General features: G+C 31.9%; 1 protein-coding gene across 15 annotated transcripts in view; it reads right to left on the reverse strand.

Moving 5' to 3' along the window:
* Positions 1-22980, reverse strand: part of LOC134680677 (plasma membrane calcium-transporting ATPase 2-like) — a 119907-nt gene that overhangs the window by 73607 nt on the left and 23320 nt on the right. For 8 of the 15 annotated variants that reach the window (XM_063539928.1, XM_063539936.1, XM_063539837.1 and 5 more), the window contains one exon: positions 9511-9532. The gene's annotated coding sequence lies outside the window, so the exon portion shown is untranslated. The other 7 variants (XM_063539846.1, XM_063539886.1, XM_063539894.1 and 4 more) reach the window with 7 other exon arrangements.

The following is a 22980-nucleotide window of genomic DNA, read 5'->3' on the forward strand; positions in this document are numbered from 1 at the left end:
ATGCAATGGATATACTGGTATATATTTCCCTGGCCTTGACAGGAATATTTAAAATATATATTCTGAACACCATTGACTTCATTTTTAAATACATTCATGATTCTTGCATTTAAAATAGAAAATTGTAAATTGATCGCTTACCCTACTTTTAGACATTCTTTATTAAATATTTCTTGTGTACTTTTCTCCCTGTATACATTAAAGATCAATAATGATTACAGGTAAATAATTGTTGACCACTGAATACACACCTGGACTGGACAAAGAATTAATCAACCATTCACATTAGAAAGAATTTTGTGAACCTTGAAAATCAAGGAGATCTAGTACTTCAAGACAGGATAACACAATTAAAATGAACTATTTGTTTTGTACAATTGATGTAAGGTCACGCCTCTATCTATTTTTTAAACCACAATATTTTGCAACAGACTAAAATAAAAGATGATTTTGACAGGGACATTACAATAATCCATGTTCAAAATTTATTTCAAGAATTATATAATGGTTGTAAAAAAGAAACAAGTTTATTATGCATATAAGATACGAATCAATGAGACTATTATTTTCTATGCCCTCAGAGCACAAATATAAACTGAGCTTTCAAAGATATACATATCAATCATTCCCTGTAACACAAAGATATTTGAACTTATTTATAGATGTGAATTGCTAATTTAATTATGAGTATAGAGATGATAAAAAGGCATTATTATCTGAATGCCAAGGTAAACATAAAATATGCACCTGGTGTTCTGGGAAAGTTTATTTAAGATTTTTCTTTATAAAATAAATACAAATTCAAACAATACTTTTTATATACTTTCAATTATTGATTAAGAACCCTCTCAGACAGTTTTATGCCTGACTGACTGATTGTTTGTTGCTTTATTTATTTGTGGTATTTATACATTGACCTTTCAATTAAGGGATCAAAGGTATATTGATACCAATAATTTCTTAACTGATGAGGGTATTCACAGCATCTCCATCAAACTGTTTTGATGATACACACAATACACAATAAATGGGATTACATTTCCCCCCTGTTATTTCTTTTCCAGATGAACAATATTAAGTGAAGAGAAGCATTGTTAAGGGGTTCCTGTGTCTAAGTGTCCCAAATGGCTACTGTCACTGTGTACAAGTGTAATGTTGACTTTAAAAGTGTGTCAATTTACCAATAAAATACAGAATTAAAATAAAAAATTCAAACTTTTTCTTTTGATCATACAGTACATTATTGTCTTGAACTGTTCAAGTTTCGTAACAATTCATTGATATTTTAATTGTAATTTTAATTTTTTAAATTGCATATTTCATTGTTTCGTTGTGTTCTATATTGGTATGTCTCAGACACTATAATAAATTATTCTGATTATTGTCTTGAACTGTCCAAGTTTCGTAACAATCCATTGATGTTCACAAATCTATTTATTTCAGACTGTCTGTAAATGTTAAATATGAAAAACTTAGTGAATTAATATACAGAAAAATACTGGATATGAAAAAAATATAGTTTCAAAAATTTGCTTCAGACGTTGTTTCTTAAGCATAAAAAACCTTCTGCCGATGTTTCATATGGCCAATAAAGGAAGTTATTTATGTTACAAACTTTAACCCAAGACTATCTTTGTGTATTGTCCATTTATCAATTAAATGCGGAATAATAAAAATAAATATTTTCAAAATTTGGCTCTGAACTAGAGTATTTTGGTCATAACAAAGATTTTGTCCAAAAATCTCTATTTGGTCAAAGATCCCTAATTCTAATACAGTGTAAACTATAGATCACCCCTCATACTGTATCCCATCCTGACAACACTACCCATAAGGTATCAGGTGACCTTGATTATGTCCAAGGGTGTTATAGTGACAATCAAAACCACAAACAATCTTTTTATGTCAATCAAACAACAAAAAAATTATAAATTTTCCATAAATATTCATAAATGTCACAATATACTAGACAGAGTGTAAAAGACAATAGAATATTGACACTTAACAATGAATAACCCTACAGATAATACATCAGTAGAAGACAAGAGCTCAGTTGTCTCACCTTACATGTTCTCTTATGCTTATGTCTGAATTACACGAGACTTTGAATAACCCTACAGATAATACATCAGTGGAAGACAAGACCTCAGTTGTCTCACATCATGTTCTCTTATGTTCCTGTCTGAATTACTCGAGACTTATTGACAAGGTAACTTATAATCTAGGGGAGGGGAGGGTGGTCAGAATGCTATGACAGTCAGGCTCTCACACATGCTATTAAGCTTATCTTTCATGCACTTTAAAATTAAATTCTTTGAGTTGAACCCTTTTTCCTATTGTTCACCATAAATTACACAATAAGGTCAATGGTGCTTTAAGAAAGAACCTAATTATGATTTGTTAGCCTATTTGAATCAAAAAGACATTGGTATAGGAACTTGGACCCATTACCTTTAAACTCATCTGAAATGGTACAATAAAAGGTCATCCATTGACCTTTGACAATTTATTTTTGCTTAATCTCAGCTCTTCTTAAAAAAACAACACATTATTAACTACATGTATATATATTCAAAGATTTTTGTTAACAGTTATTTCTTAGAATACAAACTGTATTGTATAATACAACTTGGATGTTATTGATAAAGAAATGACAAATCAATTGTATGATTCATTGTATAGACAATTCCTGAAGAAAAGGCTTTGATTGTACCGTGTTACAGTAAACCTCCTACATTGACAAACATTCCATAAATACAATATGCAGGAACGGAAAAATAGATTCTTATAGTCTATCAAGTAATCATTAACCTTAACGGAACTCATAGCTTTCTGCAAGATTTAAGAGAGGAAAGATGTCACTATCAAGTACTGGTCAATAGAGGAACGAGAAATATTTCACATTAAGGTGATTCATGATACAAAATTCTTTATTTCTTACAAAGAACAGCCATTGCTCAGAAGAACAAGTCAGGAGTATAATACAACACCATTGTGTAGTGCAGACTGATTTAGAGCAAAATAGTCATTTTCAATTCTGAGGAATTATTTTCCATTTGGAGTAAATTATTATTTATTAATTCAGAAAAAGACATTTTTAATTTAGATAAGATTCACAAGTTTTAATACAAACCATTATCCATTCAAAATATAAAACCATTGCATATAAATAAAAGAAGAGGTGGATAAAATCCACAATTATAAAGACAGCAAACCAACAAAAAATAGATATTCTGCCCTTGTATTTTTATCTAAATATGCAAAGAACTCAACCTTGACCTTACAGACAAATATTCATACCATATTAGCAATTATAAGCTTTGGAATTCAAATATTTTGGCCAAGTGCATCACTGAACAGACATGTATTGTCGAATTGCGCATCTGGTGCAAGAAAATTGTTACTGTTAATTTATTAGCAAATTAACACCCTTTATCCTTCAAGGCATTCAAAAGTTCTGAGTAGAAAAAGGTTAAACATATATATTTGAAACTGTTTGTGACTATCACTGTCAAGGCATGCAGAAAGACATTCCAAACTCAATCATGTCACACCTTCTTGTGGTGGGCAACTCTAATACCAAGTTTCATTAACATCCTTCAACTTACAAGTTAAGGCATCCATAAGTTCTGAATATGACACAACTTGTACATATATACAGACAGATGAATATAAATAGACCATAATTAGAGACACAGTGATTAAGTCATTAAATTTTAAAAGGAAAAACATTTGCAATCATACAAGGTCTTCTATTTTTTATATCGAACTGCGTATAAACAAATAAGAGACAAAACAAAATCATTTAAATGGTTGAGTAGAAAAAATGACTTCTGTCAATAGAAATGGAGATATTTAAATGTTCTTTTACAATAGATCTTTGCTTTAGAAAGTTAATAAGAAATTCTACAGTATATTAATGAGTTGTTATAATAACAGACAGTGGAAGCTTTGATCACTATCTGTATATTTCTCATATTTATAAATGAAATATGTAAACAAGAAATGATAGTTAAGATCATTGAGGCTTTACTTATCAATGACTGATAGTTATGCCAAATGGACAATATGTACTCTTTGGTTTATTTACTGAATCTTGTTTATTTATAATGGATAAATTATACATCCTGCGTTACATAACTACTAAATAAACTATGAGTAGTCTTGCATTTATGCATAAATCTAGTTAGGAAGTGACATTTGATTTTTGATCATCAATTAGACAAATTCTGATAGTCAACAATGACACACATCAAACTGGAGTTCTAAAGCAATGTTACAAGGGGTTCTCAATCGGGGTCTAATCTCAGACCCCGCATATTATTTTGTCAGATTTCCATTCCCCATTAGATATCACTGTAATTATAACGCTTTTAATTTCACAGTCCAATTTTACAAGATTCAGTTTCGTTTTAACACTAAATGATAATTTGACTTTCATGTGTCATGCTTACAAAATCAGCCTATCCCGCATGATGCTTAGACCCCAATGAAACCCACTTATAATGTTTCTAGAATTATTTCTCTATATGATTTTTGCAAACATATGTATTACACATTTAAATAAGTTAAAGTGTTAGACATAATACAAGCTGAAACTTGTTACATATCTTATCTTATGACACAAGCATGTCATTTTAATTAGTCATATTATTATGCATTGTCATTAGAATTCATATTTTGTCTCAGTACAATTATATTTTAATATTGTGAAGAATTAATGATCATACAGAAGCCTTAATGAATGGTGTACTTGATAACAAGTGTACTGGATAAGTGCAGAGAGATGCCTTATGACTTTTTAAATATATTCTAGATCGATCTATGCCCATGACATGGGGTAAACTTTTACATAACTTGTTCTTTTATTGTGAACTTGACAAAACTCAAGAAAAAGTTTCTTTTGTTTGGATTAAGTTTTAATTTATGGAGAATAGTTACGATCAAAACGAGTTGCTTTCTTTCAATCCCTCAAATTATTTTGGCAATTGGAGAACACTTTTTACAATCTCCCTCAAAAGACCTCTTTGCTCGACTCCTGGCTGCTTTAAAAGAAAAATTATCAGTGATCTAAATAAGCCCTTTTGTTTATTATAAGTCACAAAAAGACTTGTTCCTAAAGTAACAATAGTAAAGGGTTCATTTTTACTATGCTGTCATTGTTGCTATGCAATGGTAATGTCCAATATGGGTTCTTCTCATCCAATAAAATAATGATTTTTAAGATTTGGAATACATGCTTTTTATCCTGCAATCATTAATTTATTTGACAAAATCTCCATAAATTCCATTCACACTGAATTGCAATAGAGTCATATGTGTCTCCTCTCAACTATCTAAATGTCATCTCTATTAAAACATGTATTTGGAATTGTATTAAACCCCATCTACATAATATTCAGTTGCAGGGAAAAACAATATTTCTACACTCAATCCAAAACGATTTATAACATAATAAACTCACTATACAAGATCTGTTTCAGAACCAATTTTGCTTTTTGAATAAATTTACAATGAAGCTAATAGTTTCATATTTCTTATATATCTATTAATCTTTTTCTTTTAAAGCATTTTAAAGTTTTATGTTTGCATAATTTGTATTTGTTAAAATAAAATACAATTCAAGTAAAAAATATGAAAAAAGACCTACCCTATACATTTACAAGTCTGTCCTATAGTAAAATAATATATCAATTGAACACAACATCATTTTTGACATGGACTTTTGTTCAGTGTCCTGAGGCCATATAAAAAGGTACTGGGGAGATGAAATAGTCCATACAAAAATGCCACTTACTGAAAATTAATAGTTCTTCACATGTCAATCAATCCATCAAAGTCAGTCAGTCCAAAAATGTAGGTGTTTAAAAAGTTCAAGGTGAGATATGATATTTAAACATATTTTATTTATATTATATATTGATCAGACATATTGACTTGATGCTGTTTATATATAAAAAAGATTATATAAACAAAAGTTATTGCTGAAATTTATTAAGGCTATAAATTAGGGTTAAATCTAGAAAATGAAAACAGCTGACAAACTGAAAAAATGTATATATGTCAAATTAAAATCTATTTTCAATCTTAGTTTTTGTTTCCATCAGGTGTAAAATGAATTGGAATGGTATAGATATATTCTATTCTTGTATATATTTTGTCAGGTCATTTTATTCCATACCAAAGTCAAACTGTACAATTTAAAGACTATGTAAATTTTGTGAAGATTGAAGATCCTTATGATGTATTCTGATGAATAAGAGCATTCCTACCTTAATCAGTTCACATAACTCTTCAATACATTAAAATTCAATATGTCAAGATAGATATTTTATCTTTTAAATAATTCAATTTTGAATCAGTTACCCAGGACAAAATCTTTAAAATAAATATTTCCTTTTACAAGTCCAATATTATCAACTTAGCCAGTGGCGGATCCAGAAATTTTCATAAGTAGGGGCCGGACTTCGTCACGCCTGACCCCCCCTAAATTAGCCTCAATGTTAGCACAAAATGCTTCAAACTCAAATCATTATTTTTATCACTCGTTTCTTTTTTAAACTCATCTCCCTTTAAATCTTTCACACTTCATGCTTTTTTTAAATTCCTAAGCCTCTTCACTGTCACTCAAAATAACATGTCTCTCTATTTGAGTCTAGTTTTCTGTTTTAAACAGTTTTGGTATAGCCCTTACTTACACACCATCATGCATACACACATTTATGAAATCTTCAGAAAAAAATACTGTGTAATGAGTTAAAACTGATTAAACAATATCTATCCATAACAAATTACCATATGACATGTATATAGACCATACTGCTCTCATTACTCTAATTTGTTATTGAAAACACAAAGTGCATCAATACAAAATCTTCATAAAACAAATCTAAAAATAGTACTAATTCATTATCAAACCTTCAAGCAGATCCTATCATCAGAATGCATTGTTAATGAATTAATCCCTCACAGAAAACATCTTACTATCCCCCAGCTATTGATGATGATAGTACATATATATCGGCTGTGGACTGTCAATGATGTAACACACAACAGTATACACAAGGATTTAACTACTGCATTGATTGCTATACCTTTCCATTCCAATCAATTAACACAAGACGTAACTATGGAAACAAACTATTCCACCCCAAAAAATAAGACCGACAGCAAGAATACTTTTTTTCACACATTTATTGTATCCATTGAATTGCACACTATACCTGTATTGATGATCCTCTGCAGGGGGTAATATTGATGCCATTGATCAGGGTGGGTTAACACATTACTAATCATTATTATTGCTAGTCAATACATTCCAAAGACATTCTCTTATCTTTTGTGACCTTTGTATACAATTAATTCATTTTTAATGTTACTTTTTCAAATTTGAAAAGTATCTGAGATATAAGGACTGTTACATAAAGGAAATCAACAGTTTTATCAATGAATGTTTTACAACATATGTTGCTGTTTTTATTGAGCTCGGTGGCTTGTAAGTACTTGAGATATGGATGTCTTACTACATTTTAATTCATTAAGATAATGTTTGAAAGATAAGACCTTTATTAGATGAAAGTCTTTTTAAAATGTCAATGCTAATAGTTTTAATAACTATCGCTGCTTACATAAAAATTAAAACAATGATTTTATGCATTAGAAATGGTCTTCTGACAACTGGACTGCGTATAGCCCAATATTTGAAATGCTCTTCTGACAACTGGACTGTGTATAGCCAAAGCCAAGGATATATTTTTTGTGAACCAAAATAATTGAAGAGCAAAATGCTTAATAAAAGCACCTGAGGGGGTTAAAACCTTAGTTTTTTTCTGATTTCTAAATTTTTAAATGAACAATTTTAGAGCTGATAACTTAACTTCTCATTTAAACTTTGTCAAGAGCAATGCCATGACTAATGCAGAGAAACAGCTTTCCTGGCAGAGCATTCCGAGATGATCTGCAGATGGAATATGCTTTGGTCAATCTTTGGTTTTCTCTGTGTGGTTTTGTGAACAATTTCGGTCATTTTTCTCAATGCAATTATATGGACTTTTTTCCTCAACTTACGTTTTTGTTTGTCTTTTAGATTTCTGCTTCCTTTTTGTTCTTGTACATTACAAACCATGCAGACTTAAGTGACAGCAGGATCTGCTTAATAGTCCAGAGCACCTCAGATCATCCCTAGTATTTTGTGGGGTTTGTGTTGCTCAATCAAAGTTTTCTATGTTGTGTGTTTTATTAACTGTTGTTTGGCTTGTTTTTTTCTTTGAAGCCATCATGGCATTGCCAGTTTATTTCTGACTTATGATTTTGAATGTCCCTTTGAAATCTTTGGCCTGTTTTAAAACATCTACACTTTTGCTGTTATTAGACCCCTTTTGCTAAACCAAGGTAAAGTAACAGTGCAAGTAGATAGAACACTACTGTGAAAGTACTTTTATTCGTGGGGTATCAATTTTCGTGGTTTTCGTGGATGACTTTATCCACGAATTTAAGTGTCCAACGAAATAAAACAACCATTGAGAAAATCAAGTCATAGGAAGATCCCCATCGGTAGGTTTGATTACTGATATGATCTAGAGAATATATTGAATAACGCCAAATCTAAGAATTCTTTAATAGCAGTCATAGAACTACAACCACGAGCATGATCATACCCATTTAAGCTTAAATAACCTAAACTGTACTTCTCTCAAAAATATTTAAGATCGATGAAAGTCAGATTTCCAGTATTGATATGATAAAGTGTTCATTATATCCTGGTAGTTCTCGTACATAAGGGAAATTATAAATTCATGCTGGGTTTGATTTTGATAAGAATTATTTGACAATTCAAGATACGTTTATAGCATTTGTTTATGTTACTGTTTTCTTTAGGTGACATGTTTATGGCCTAATTAACCCCTTCACTGTTCTTAATCTGTTGAACACTTCATTATGGGCTAATTAGTGTTATCACTACGATTTACATGGATCAATGTTTACTTTGCAATTTCCTCAATCAAAACTATTTGTAACCTGGCTTTAATTTTTATTTTATTTTTTTATTTTTAAGAAACTTATATCCACGAATTTAAAAACCCACGAACATATAAATTTTCCTCAAACCACGAAAATTGATACCCACGAATTAAAGTACTTTCACAGTATATTTTAAAGCTAAAATTAAAAAAATAATGAAGGTCTTACTTGTCTACAATGTGCAAAATAACTGACGACATCAAATCATGGAAAGTTGAAATATGCTCAAAATGTTTTTTGTCCTTTTACAATGTAACAGGTTTTTAATGAAACTACTTCCTCAAAAAAGATTTTCAGTTACATTAACATCATTAAAACAAACATGCTTGATAGATGTCTCATTATCACTTACACTATCTTCCTTCTCAGTTATTTTTTTTAGCAGAACATAATTTGACTAAAACTTTTGAAAGTTTTCGATTTTCTTGGGGGGTCAAATGAAAAAGTTTGAAAAGTGAGTGATAATTTAAATATATATGAGAAACTCACCTGGTCTTTAGCCATTAATTACCTGCAAGAATAAAAAATAATAAATATTACAACTTTGCTTCCATTACTATTTGCATTTTCTCCTTCAAGTCAATAATAAATCTTAAATTTCTCATATAGCCTTAAGCATTAAAACAAACATGTTTGATAGAGATGTATCATATATCTTTCCATTTTACTTTTAATTGCTTGTCACAATCTAATTTGGCCACTGGTCAAAAGTATGTTGGACCATCAAAAGATTTGGTACATGTTGAGTATGTGCTTACTAAAGAATATACAATGAGCAAGGGAGAGAACTCAAACGTAGAATAATTAGGCTTAAGAGCTACTTAAATAAGCAGTCTGTAGCTGACAGTTTGTTCTTTAACCATTCAAGTTGTAATATGAAGAACTGCTCTTCCTTATTCTTCACTTTCAAGTGAAAGAAAATACAATATCATACATTGTAAATGCAAACAATGGATATGCACACAAAAGCCTCTGATTTGAACTTCCTGAGAAAAACATTAACATTTTAAATGTGCATCAATGTGAAGACTCACTCAGAATAGTATACAATTATGCAACATACAGGAAGATGATATAGAAATTTATCTTGTCAAACTGCAAAGGTTACCAATATCAAGCTTGGTACTGAATATCAATGAGATCTTATAGTTGCTGGGGAAAATGGTCCAAAAAATGTCTAATAAAGAACATACATATGTATGCTGCAAACAGGAAGAACAATGAAGAAGATACATATTAATGCTTCAAGCGGGCAGAACAATGAAGAACATACATGTGTATGCTTCAAGCGGGCAGAAAAATGAAGAACATACATATGTATGCTACAAACAGGAAGAACAATGAAAAACATACATGTGTATGCTTAAAACAGGTAGAACAATAAAACACAACCATGTGTATGCTGCAAACAGGTAAAACAATGAAGAACATGCATGTGTATGCTTCAAACAGGTAAAACAATGAAGAACATACATATGTATGCTTCAAACAGGTAAAACAATGAAGAACATACATGTGTATGCTTCAAACAGGTAAAACAATGAAGAACATACATGTGTATGCTTAAAACAGATAGAACAATGAAGTACATACATATATATGCTGAAAACAGGCAGAACAATGAAAAACATACATATGTATGCTGAAAACAAAAATATCAATGAACACACATGTGTATGCTGCAAACAGAAATAACAATGAAGAACAAACATGTGCATGCTGCAAACAGAAATAACAATGAAGAACATACATGTGTATGCTGCAAACTGGAAGAACAATAAAGAACATACATGTGTATGCTTAAAACTGGAAGAACAATAAAGAACATACATATGTATAATAATTTATAAACAGAAATAACATAGATAGGTCAGAAAACAAATCACACAGTAAAGCTTGAAAATTAATATGATGATTGATATAAAAAATAAAGAAGCTCAGATTTGCACATGTGTAGTGGCTGAGAAGAATATGACTACAATTTCTTGGATGGCACAAATGTAAAGAATATGTGTGAAATTGCCTTTAGGGTAATAATACATAACTACTAAATTCTGAAATAGTTCTGTCATTTATTATCTTGACTCAAAGGAATGCTTGAAAAATCCAAGTCACTATTTGCAGATAAATTTACATAGTTAACAAACTGTTCTCAACCAGGAAGAATAAAGAAATATGGCAAATTAAGCTAGAATAAAAGATTTCAATACCCAAGGGTTAGTAATAAAATGTTACTGTATAGAACCTGTTATCTAACAGTACTGCATTCACTGAAATACAATACCACAAACAAATCAGGATATTCAGGACATGTATTCTAACAGAACTAGAGGCTCCATGGAGCCAGTATTGCTTGCCTGGTAGCAAACAGGTCTATACATGCCAAATTATCATAGTCAAATCACTTGTTGGGACTCATAGGTTCAACAAACAAAATGGTGGCATATATTTAAAAAAGATGTGGTATGATTGCCAATTAGACAATTCTCCACAAAAGACCGTAATGACACAGAAATTAACAGCTATAGTCACCATACAGCCTTCAACCATGAGCAAAGCCCATTCCCCATTGTCAGGTATAAAAGGCCAAGAAATATATTGAATATTTACAAACATTTTTTTTTGTTTTAAGGTAAAATAAGGTAATCTAAAGTTAATCTTGATGCTATTAATTATCAGTACATGAAGTTCATTCACTTTTAATCTAAATCCCAGAAGAGAACATTTATTTGTTTTTTTTTGTGTACAGATGCAAAATCAATATTTTTTTCTCCAACAGACAGAACTATTTGCTATGAGTAATATCTCTCGGCTAATGAAAAAAAAATATCTATATACATTGAATGGTTTCAAAAAATAATTAATTTGTTTTTAATTTCCTATTTCAGATTTTTAAAGCATTAGATTTTTTCGATAAAACTAACTGCTTATCATAAGCATTTTTCAATAAAACAAGTCTATGTCAGTTTATACCGTGAATATATATGATACAAGGACTGTATTTTTTGTACATGGAATAATTCAAAATTTTGCACTACTGTTTCATGTAGCAGTCATGTGTCATGATGTGAGAGTCTTCGTTAGGGGACATGCATACACGACAAGTAATCTAGAAAGGTATTTTAGTGCTACTTGTCACTTATATCAAATACTAAATAATATTCGAACATGTTGAGTGGTTTATTAATAAATGAATAAAAAACTGGTTCACTTTTTAGTATTCTTTGAACAGTAACTGAGAGTATGCTTAGATAAGAACTTTGTGTTTTTGTCTTTTGAAAAGCATTTTTGTTTATTTGCAATACAGATCTCTTTCTTTTGATTGTTAAACATAAATATGGCCGTTGGTTTTTTTTTCTCTTTTGACTTGTTTCAAATGTTGTCCTTCCTGTTTCGTTTTAAGCTTACTATCTGTATGGGTTTTGCTCATTGTTGCAGGCAGTAATGTGACCTATACTTGTAAAAGTCCTTGTCCTTTATATCTTTATTTGTCTAGAACACACTTGAATGTCTGGAATAAGGAAGAAACCATTAAAACAATGAAAGAAAATATTACCATATAGTTTTACTAAATAAAGGCAACCTGAGACTATCTATTCCATCTGTATAGTTCTCAAAAAAATCCACAAATTTAAGAAATTTTCATTTTTAGTTTCATCTTCGATTCTCATTATATAATCTTTTATTGTATTGAGGACAGTAAAGCCCTGTGTTAAATCTATTTCAATTTTAAGTTTAGGGAATAAAAAAGTATATACATTTGAGTGTTGTTATATAATACCTCACCCACTCATTTATTTCAACAGCTTGTCATTCTATTTTATTCATTTTACAAATAATTGCAAATGAGGCATTTCAATTTCAAGTAGTTGAGGGAAAAAACGCCATTTCCATAAGTTAATCCCAGGAGGTATGGGAGATCTGAAAATATTCTATAAAGCATTGGTAAATCTGATTAGAAACGGAGATGATGAAAACTGAATTATAAATGTAATATTCTCAAGTATAGTTTGTGAAATATAAGGGGACACAGGAGAAAACAATACCCCTACCAGCAGTAAGAGGGATCCTAATTCCTATAATCAGAAACAGAAGGCCAGATACTCTAACAAAATTCAATGACACTTACAACTTATATACTATCCTGATTCCTGGTGTTGACAGTCAGAACATTTCTCTTTTAGCATTAATTTTTTTCGGGGGCCAACAGGTATAAGGCGTTAGAGGGACTATTCGGCGCAAATTTTGTATTCTCTAACTAGGTCTTACTTAAAAGCAACAGACATGCATGAATGAGTTAAGAGAGTATAACATTAAAAGTGGTCAAAGTTTTTGTATGCTCTATCTGAGTCTAGTTGCAGGTTTTAGTACAGCAACAGCTATAAAACATAAGGACTCAAAGTGGAGATGTATCTTAGTTCTGATTGTTGGTTTTACTGCTGTGACTGCTGTTATACAAATAACCTTAAGTTTTATCCTTACACAACCTTACAAACCATTGTTCAAGGTCGGTGAGATAAGTCAGTATGTAAAAACCATCTGTTAGTGTTTAATGCACCACATACTTTCTTCTACATCAGTAATCAGTGGGTAAGTGAGGTTATTATAAAAATATACAGAAAAAAACATTTTCATCACCAGTAATTAGTATAAAACACCTCCAATTACACAAGGTGCTCTTACAGGTTACACAAATACACTTCTTTTCTAAATATCTTAACATGGTAAAGTATAAGGACACAAACAATAAGAGATTGTTTTACCAAGTAGGCTACTGGATTGAAATTATTTAAGTAATTGCAGTGATTTATGATCAAGACCTCTACATGTAACAGGAGAATATGTGAGGATAAAGCAATCTTAGGGACCAACTTCTCAATATTGTAAAGCTCTGGAATATGGTTAAAAGATCCAGAAATTCCCTATATATATATTCCAATTTCACAATGGTTAAGTTATTACTTCCTTAAAGAAGAACCGCTAGCACAATGACATCATTAACTTTAATTGACCTTAATTGGTCTAAATGTACATGTCCATCCAATTTTGAGAACATTGGTCTATTGTTACAAATTTCAAAAAGGTCAAAGAACTACATATCATTAGAGAGGAAGTATATTTCATATCCCTGGCATTTGGCTTATAGCCTTTATAAGCATGATACAGCAGGACCTTCCAGGGCAATGCTTCCCATATCCAGATATCCCCAAGCCATGAATACTGATAAAGACCTTCCAAAGCAAGCCTAAATTGACATTTGTAAAAGAATGTTCTTTGGCTAAATTTAAAGATCTCACAAGAGAAAAGATCATGTCAATAAAGTGTGTTTCTTATTGCCAACCTAAGATGAATAGATAATTGATTCCCAGCTAAGGTTGCTTTCTAGGGAATTGAAAAGTTAAAAAATGCTTGCTTTTTGCAGACCTTCATTGAGGAGAAATGTTTTACATGTACCTTAGTTTTATGATTGTCCTCGTGATAGTTTTCATTCATTCCTCCTTTGGTCAATGAGTTCATACAAATATCCCCCATTCCTCCCCCATAGTACATACAATACTAACACACATGTGATTAATTAACTGATGATGTACATTCATTCAGACAAGAAGTCAACATACATGTATATCACTTCCTGTATCAGATGACCATTAAATCCTTATATAACTTTAGTCTAAAAATATCTTAGTTTTGTAAATTTGAATGTATATATCATGTGAATTTATTTCCTGTTGAGGTCTACATATTTTCATGCTAGAAATTTTGATATTAAAATGTCCTAAAGGATGATATACTGTCTATTGTAGTATGAGTGTGGTCTATAGCCCTGGACACAGTAAAGGCAGTTGTATAAAATGTTACAAAAGCAGTGTTTCTAATAACGATGCAGACAGAAAAAAAAATATCAGACAAAAATTTGCAAATCTAAAAATATGGGTTATATTTCAAACTTAGTACATATATACATGATATATATTTCAGTTAAACCTGGAAAATTGGACAGATAGAGAAAAAGAAAAGCCAGAAAGTTATATCATCTGGAGCATGACTTTCAAGACATTATCAAATATTAGAAGAACTTAACCATTATAATGGTAGCATGCCTATGCAGTACATACATGTCCATTTATCTAACACCCCCTCCAACAGGAGCTACATAAACTGATATGCATCAAATCATATGTCACCCTTGACAAAACAGAAACTACATCACAACCCTAATCAAAGTCTATGTTATCTTCCTCATCAAATAGAACAAATCTTTCCTGTAATTAGGGAAGAATGTAGGTAATCAACTATACACAAATGTTATACTAAACAGTCATTGTTTTAGTTTTTTGTAATGCATATTTTTATTGCTTACTGTGATGTGTGGGATTTGCTCATTGTTGAACGCTGTTTGGTGACCTATAGTTGATCTTTGGTGGATTATAGTTGTCTCCTTGGCAATCATACCAGTGTGACTCATTCCCTTATGTCCAGTCATTTTCATATCTAGTCAAGTAACAGATTGCATTTTGCAATTTTGTTTTGTATTCTAATGACTTCCATACATGTATATATCTCACTTGACTGTCAGAACTGATTAATAAAATGCATCTTCTTTATTAATGAATAAATTTGTGGAATCAATCAAAATCAAAAAATTTGAATACAACAAAAATAAAACTAGAGTGTACCATTATGCGGATCCAAAAGGGTGGGTGGAGTGTCACTTAGGTCATGTGACAGGCATACATGTACACCATGGAACCATAACATTACACCAAATATACTTGGATATTTCCTGATCGTTTGCTAACAGTATCAGAGAAACACACTTGACTGTGACAGGAATTTAAGGTTTTGACAAATGAACTAGGAAAATGAGGCCAAGGTCATAATATAAACCTTGATGGACAAAACTATATATGTAGATGTTACAATCAAACAATATTAACGAAAAAAAACAAAATTAACCATGAAAAACAGAAGTGTTACATTATAATATCTGAAGATGTACATTACATAAGACTTATTCATTATTCGTAGGAGTTGGTATTGCACAATTGTGTTTAGTCATACATCAAGTATAGAAACTTATATAATTTAAACAAGAGCTTATCAACATAACACTAAATGCTAAATTTATATGCGGGGACATTTATATTTTGCAATGAATTGGAAGATACTAAAAAGTTATTAAATCTTAATGAACAACAACAAACTTGTCTTATCAATCAAAAGTAAATCAGCTTTCCTCAGAAACATCCATTTACTCCAATTATCCTAAAACATGATATACTAACACCAATGATAACAACCTCCTTCAAATGTTTAAGTTACAACAAATGCCCTATTATCATGGTAAACATAAGTCTTAGACTTCAAATTTTAGACCTAGGTGAACTTCTATTTATACTTTTGATAGATCTACTTTAAAACCTTTTAATTATTAATATCATTTTGGACTGTTTTCTTTTTCCTTTTTTTAACACCTTTATGTAAGTGTTTAAGGGCAAATAAACAAACTTTCCCAATCACACTATTTGTTACATAGTGGCGATATCACCATCAAAGTTTTTCCTTCTTAGCCACTGGTATAATGGCTACTTTCCAAACATAGATTTCACTCTTTTCTTATTTAACTTATAGTTTTAGATTTATTTGATGGATTTAGATGTAAAGTAAAGGTTAACCAGTTATAATCTGTTTCAAGCCATTGATTATACTTTATTTCTGTAAGTTCAATTGGTCATGATCAGTCCAGAATATTTAGATCTCCTCAATGACAGAAAAAAAACACAAAATTAACTGATCATAGATCATAGCCCTGTTCATAAAACATTTGGTATGACAACCATGAAGAAAGTTTATTTCATCTTTTAAATGGTACAATGTCGATCCTCTCCCCAATCCTCTTTGGATTATTTGAGGTGCTGTTCTGCGTTAACCTTAAAATCATGGCTCAAATAAAATCTCCACATTGGTCTAATGTCAGTTACTGCAGATATACTTAAATACTATTTACCTACATCTATATAGATATTGAAGCAGAAAAGAAGTGTCTTGCGAACACTGGATGTCTAGTAAACTAGTAAACTAATCAATCCTTACAAATGCATGGCATTATAATGTTGTTTCCTTTCAAAAAATGCCTTCTTTTGCTATATAAACTAAATTAAGTGAACTAAAAATGCAGATCCAAGGTTTCGAGATAAAAAAAAGAGGGGGGGGGGGCTTGAGTTTGGTGTGAAAGGGTTTTTAGGTTGTCAAACTAGGCAACATAATGAGTGGTACCTGTAACATATCTATGCAGTTTAACCAATTATGTAGCTCTATAAAAGGGGGGGGGGGGGTGCCACACTTAAATATCTCTTTATAAGACTACGAAATTCTGTTCAAATTTTGACATGAATAACCAGGAAATTTTCATGGATTTTACCATTAATTTGTCTTATACTTTTGTATATATAAACATGACTGGTTAACCTTTACTTTACATCTAAATCCATCAAATAAATCTAAAACCATCTGTTTTATTCCAGGTTTGTTTGTTTTCTTTAATCCTCAGAATACACATTATATAGAGCTGAAGGATAAGATCTCTGTCTAATAGGTATACAACTTATACAAACCAAAATGCCAAGTATTTCTACTAAACTACATTTATGTTTAATAAGGTCCATAATTAGTACAATTATGATATAAAATCAATGCATGGTTACTTTTCACAATCAAGATATTCCTAAGTGTAAAAATATATCAAAAATAGAAAATTTATGTACAGACACATCCCAGCTGCTTATGCATTTGTGAAAGAAAAAATGTATATTCACCTTTCCCTAAATTGAATGTGAGTATATTTTACCTGGATAGATGGTTACAGAATGATATATTTATCGTCCAGTGATTTTAAATTCCAAGATAACCAAAGTTTAATTCCAAGGAAGCCATATTTTTTTCTTTCCTGTTAAAGGGAGATTACTGATGATCATAAATTATATAATTTAAGTTCAACTTCTCCCCTCCAGGAGATCATACTATACAAATATTGACACAATGACGGAATGCATTTTATGAATGACCAAATTAATCCATACTGTAGGAGCAAATTTAAATGCCAACCTTAAATAAATTAAATAGTATTTCGTCGAAATACTATGGAAAGAAGTCTTATTCCGCTGACAAAGCAAACTTTTCTTGCATGAATATTCCGAAGTAAATATCTATAGGTTGATCGACAGAAAATCTTTAAATTGGTCACTGATTTCTGAAATGCGATCTTTAAAATACTGTGAAATTCATAACAAGGACATCACTTGTTTACACACTAGGAAACAAAGGCGTTAATGATGGATGACGACAAACTTTCTAAATACAGTCACTACGATATATACCTTACTATGATATTATAAAAGATTTGTGACACCTGTTACCATCAAGGACTTAAGTTTTATGTTAATCAGTTTGTGATAATTATTTGATTGATTATTCAATCTTTGTGAGATACTATAGGCAGCTAAAGTGTTTAAATAATACAGATTTTACAGCTACCACCCATTATCTATTACAACTTGAGTTGACAAAACCATGTTTTTGTATTACAAATTAATCAGCTAAGTTAAATCGTATATCAATCTTGTTTTAAACATGTAAATTATTTTCCTACTGGCTAAATGTTCGTTGTCAAATATCAAAATTAATATTTTAATTTTTCGTAAGGAATTAAGTAGGTATAACAAGTTTTCTGTGAGTTGTCAATCTCATTAGAATAGGAAAACATGTTACAAGATAACAGATCAATCAATAGTTACACATTTTGTGTTATTTTTAACACACAGCCAAAATAATTGGTGCTCTCATCAAATTGTACAGAGATAATCTTAACAAGAAGAACTTACCAATGAAATATTAATCCATAGATATATAAAATACGGTAATCTTGACATAAAATTAACATAAAATCTGCTGGTTTGTACAATCAATATACACTTTCACTGGTCATTGTCTGTACACCACTAAATTATACACACAAAAAATGTAGGTGGAAAAAATACACACATATATTTCCTAACTATTGTAGAAATGTGCAACCTTGCTTGTACATTTCACTATGGAAACCAATTGTGATCTTATTGTGGTAGTAATTCCTGTCAATTCTGTGTATTACACTTCCCAATGTCAGGGAGAAATTGTTCCTGCCAATAAGGGGTACCAAAAGGGGGGAAAATTCAAATCGATCAATAATTGCTTACATTTTTTCGCCATTTTACCACGGGATATATGACAATATGGTATAGCGTAACATAATCTCTTAGTCAGTAATTTTATATCTAGTGATCTTTATCATAGGAATTTATGGGCACCTCACAGGGGTTTCTGTGCATCTTTAATTAATCAAGCAAAATTAATATACGTTTAATTACAATACATACAGTTAATAATCAATAAAATGCTGATCAATATACATCTTGAAGGCTTCAGCATCTGTCCAACACAGTGATAACTACTGACTGCCTAAATAATAATGATGTTATCAAAATTCTTTATACTAACTAATACATTCCTTGGGCAACATAAGGTCATGTCTTATACAAATCATAATATACATACTATTGGGATCAACCATTTCATTATAGTGTTACAAATGTACTTATCCCAGTTTACAACTGACCATTAGTATTGGGTAAAAAAAACAAATAATGTGGGTTTTTGATCTATGATTATAAATACAATAACAGCTGTATTTCTACATTTGTATGATTAAATGGAAAAGTGGGGTATGTGTCAATGAGACAGCAACTCAATGATATGTCAATGATACAGCATCCATAGGATGTGTGGATGAGACAGCAACCAAAGGACATGTCAATGAGACAGCAACCCAAGGATACGTCAATGAGACAGCATCCATAGGATGTGTTGATGAGACAGCACCCAAAGGACATGTCAATGAGACAGCAACCCAATGACATGTCAATGAGACAGCAACCCAAGGACATGTCAATGAGACAGCATCCATAGGATGTCTCAATGAGACAGCAACCAAAGGACATGTCAATGAGACAGCAACAAAAGGATACGTCAATGAGACAGCATCCATAGGATGTGTCAATGAGACAGCAACCAAAGGACATGTCAATGAGACAGCAACCAAAGGATACGTCAATGAGACAGCATCCATAGGATGTGTCAATGAGACAGCAACCAAAGTACGTGTCAATGAGACGACAACCCAAGGAAGTGTCAATGAGCCAACAACCCAATGACGTGTCAATGAGAGCAATCCAAGGACGTGTCAATGAGACAACAGCCCAAGGACGTATCAACGAGACAGCAATCCAAGGACATATCAATGAGACAGCAATCCAAGGATTTGTCAATGAAACACATGGATGGGGTAATCGTAATCTGTAATCGTAATCGATTGTAATTGATTACATTTTTTCAAGTAATTGACAGTAATCTGTAATCAAAGACATTTTCGATTGCATGTAATCGTAATTTAATCGATTACAGCAAAAATTTGGATGTAATCATCGATTACTTTTCGATTACTTTAGTATAATAGTTTGATTAAAAATAACCTATTTCAGAGTAAATATGTATGTTATCACTTTGTAGAACAGATAAAAAATTAAGCATCAACAATACTTGAGAGTTAAGCAACTGCCTCATTTCTATCTTTTATCTCAAGCTGCATTATGAGTAACCAGATCCCCTACCTAAATTTGCTTTATATCTAGCTTTTGAAACAAATAGATGTATGTGCTTGTCAAGAATTCAAGAGCTTTAATATTTATATAAGAAAATATATTTGAAATAATAAAATAGATCTTAAATAAGAAATGTGTCTTTTAGAAACAATTCTTTAAATGATGCATTATGTAAAGATCTTGATTTCCACTATAAAAATGTCATGTTCAAATGTTGAGCAATATAATTGTGTTTTACTCATGTTATTTTTTGATAAAATGTTAAAGTATGTAATTGACAGTAATCAAAAAGTAATGTAATTACTTTTGATTAAGTAATTAATTATAATCGATTACATACTAAAATTTGAGTAATCGATTATTTATCTATTGCACAAAAATCCTTCATGTAATCGATTATTAATCGATTACATTTGTCAGTAATCGTGCCCATCCCTGATGAGACAGCAACCTAATGACACGTCAATGAGACAGCAACCCAAGGATGTGTTAATGAGACAGCAACCCAATGACGTGTCAATGAGACAGCAACCCAAGGATGTGTCAATGAGACAGCAACCCAATGATATGTCAATGAGACAGCAACCCAAGGATGTGTTAATGAGACAGCAACCCAATGACGTGTCAATGAGACAGCAACCCAAGGATGTGTCAATGAGACAGCAACCCAAGGATATGTCAATGAGACAGCAAACCAAGGATGTGTTAATGAGACAGCAACCCAATGACGTGTCAATGAGACAGCAACCCAAGGATGTGTCAATGAGACAGTAACCCAAGGATATGTCAATGAGACAGCAAACCAAGGATATGTCAATGAGACAGCAACCCAAGGATGTGTCAATGAGACAGTAACCCAAGGATATGTCAATGAGACAGCAAACCAAGGATATGTCAATGAGACAGCAACCCAATGACATGTCAATGAGACAGCAACCCAATGACATGTCAATTAGACAGCAACCCAATGAAATGTCAATGAGACAGCATCCATAGGATGTGCCAATGAGACAGCAACCATAGGATGTGTCAATGAGACAGCAACCAAAGGACATGTCAATGAGACAGCAACCCAATGACATGTCAATTAGACAGCAACCCAATGATATGTCAATGAGACAGCATCCATAGGATGTGTCAATGAGACAGCAACCATAGGATGTGTCAATGAGACAGCAACTCAATGATATGTCAATGAGACAGCAACACAAGGATATGTCAATGAGACAGTAACCCAAGGATATGTCAATGAGACAGCAAACCAAGGATATGTCAATGAGACAGCAACCCAATGACATGTCAATGAGACAGCAACCCAATGACATGTCAATTAGACAGCAACCCAATGATATGTCAATGAGACAGCATCCATAGGATGTGTCAATGAGACAGCAACCATAGGATGTGTCAATGAGACAGCAACTCAATGATATGTCAATGAGACAGCAACACAAGGATATGTCAATGAGACAGCAAACCAAGGATATGTCAATGAGACAGCAACCCAATGACATGTCAATGAGACAGCAACCCAATGACATGTCAATTAGACAGCAACCCAATGATATGTCAATGAGACAGCATCCATAGGATGTGTCAATGAGACAGCAACCATAGGATGTGTCAATGAGACAGCAACCAAAGGACATGTCAATGAGACAGCAACCCAAGGACATGTCAATGAGACAGTTACCCAATGACATGTCAATGAGACAGCAACCCAATGATATGTCAATGAGACAGCAACCCAATGACATGTCAATGAGACAGCAACCCAATGATATGTCAATGAGACAGCAACCCAAGGATGTGTCAATGAGATAGCAACCCAATGACGTGTCAATTAGACAGCAATCAAACTTGTCAATGAGACTGCAACCCAAGGATATGTCAATGAGACAGCAACTCAATATATGTCAATGCGACAGCAACCCAAGGATATGTCAATGAGACAACAACCCAAGGACATGTCAATGAGACAGCAACCCAAGGACATGTCAATGAGACAGCAACCCAATGACATGTCAATGAGACAGCAACCCAATGATATGGCAATGAGACAGCAACCCAATGACATGTCAATGAGACATCAACCAAATGATATGTCAATGAGACAGCAACCCAATGACGTGTCAATTAGACAGCAATCAAACTTGTCAATGAGACTGCAACCCAAGGATATGTCAATGCGAAAGCAACCCAAGGATATGTCAATGAGACAGCAACTCAAGGATATGTCAATGCGACAGTAACCCAATGGTAT

Source organism: Mytilus trossulus, chromosome 1 (assembly GCF_036588685.1).
Source record: "Mytilus trossulus isolate FHL-02 chromosome 1, PNRI_Mtr1.1.1.hap1, whole genome shotgun sequence".
Lineage (NCBI taxonomy): Eukaryota > Metazoa > Mollusca > Bivalvia > Mytilida > Mytilidae > Mytilus > Mytilus trossulus.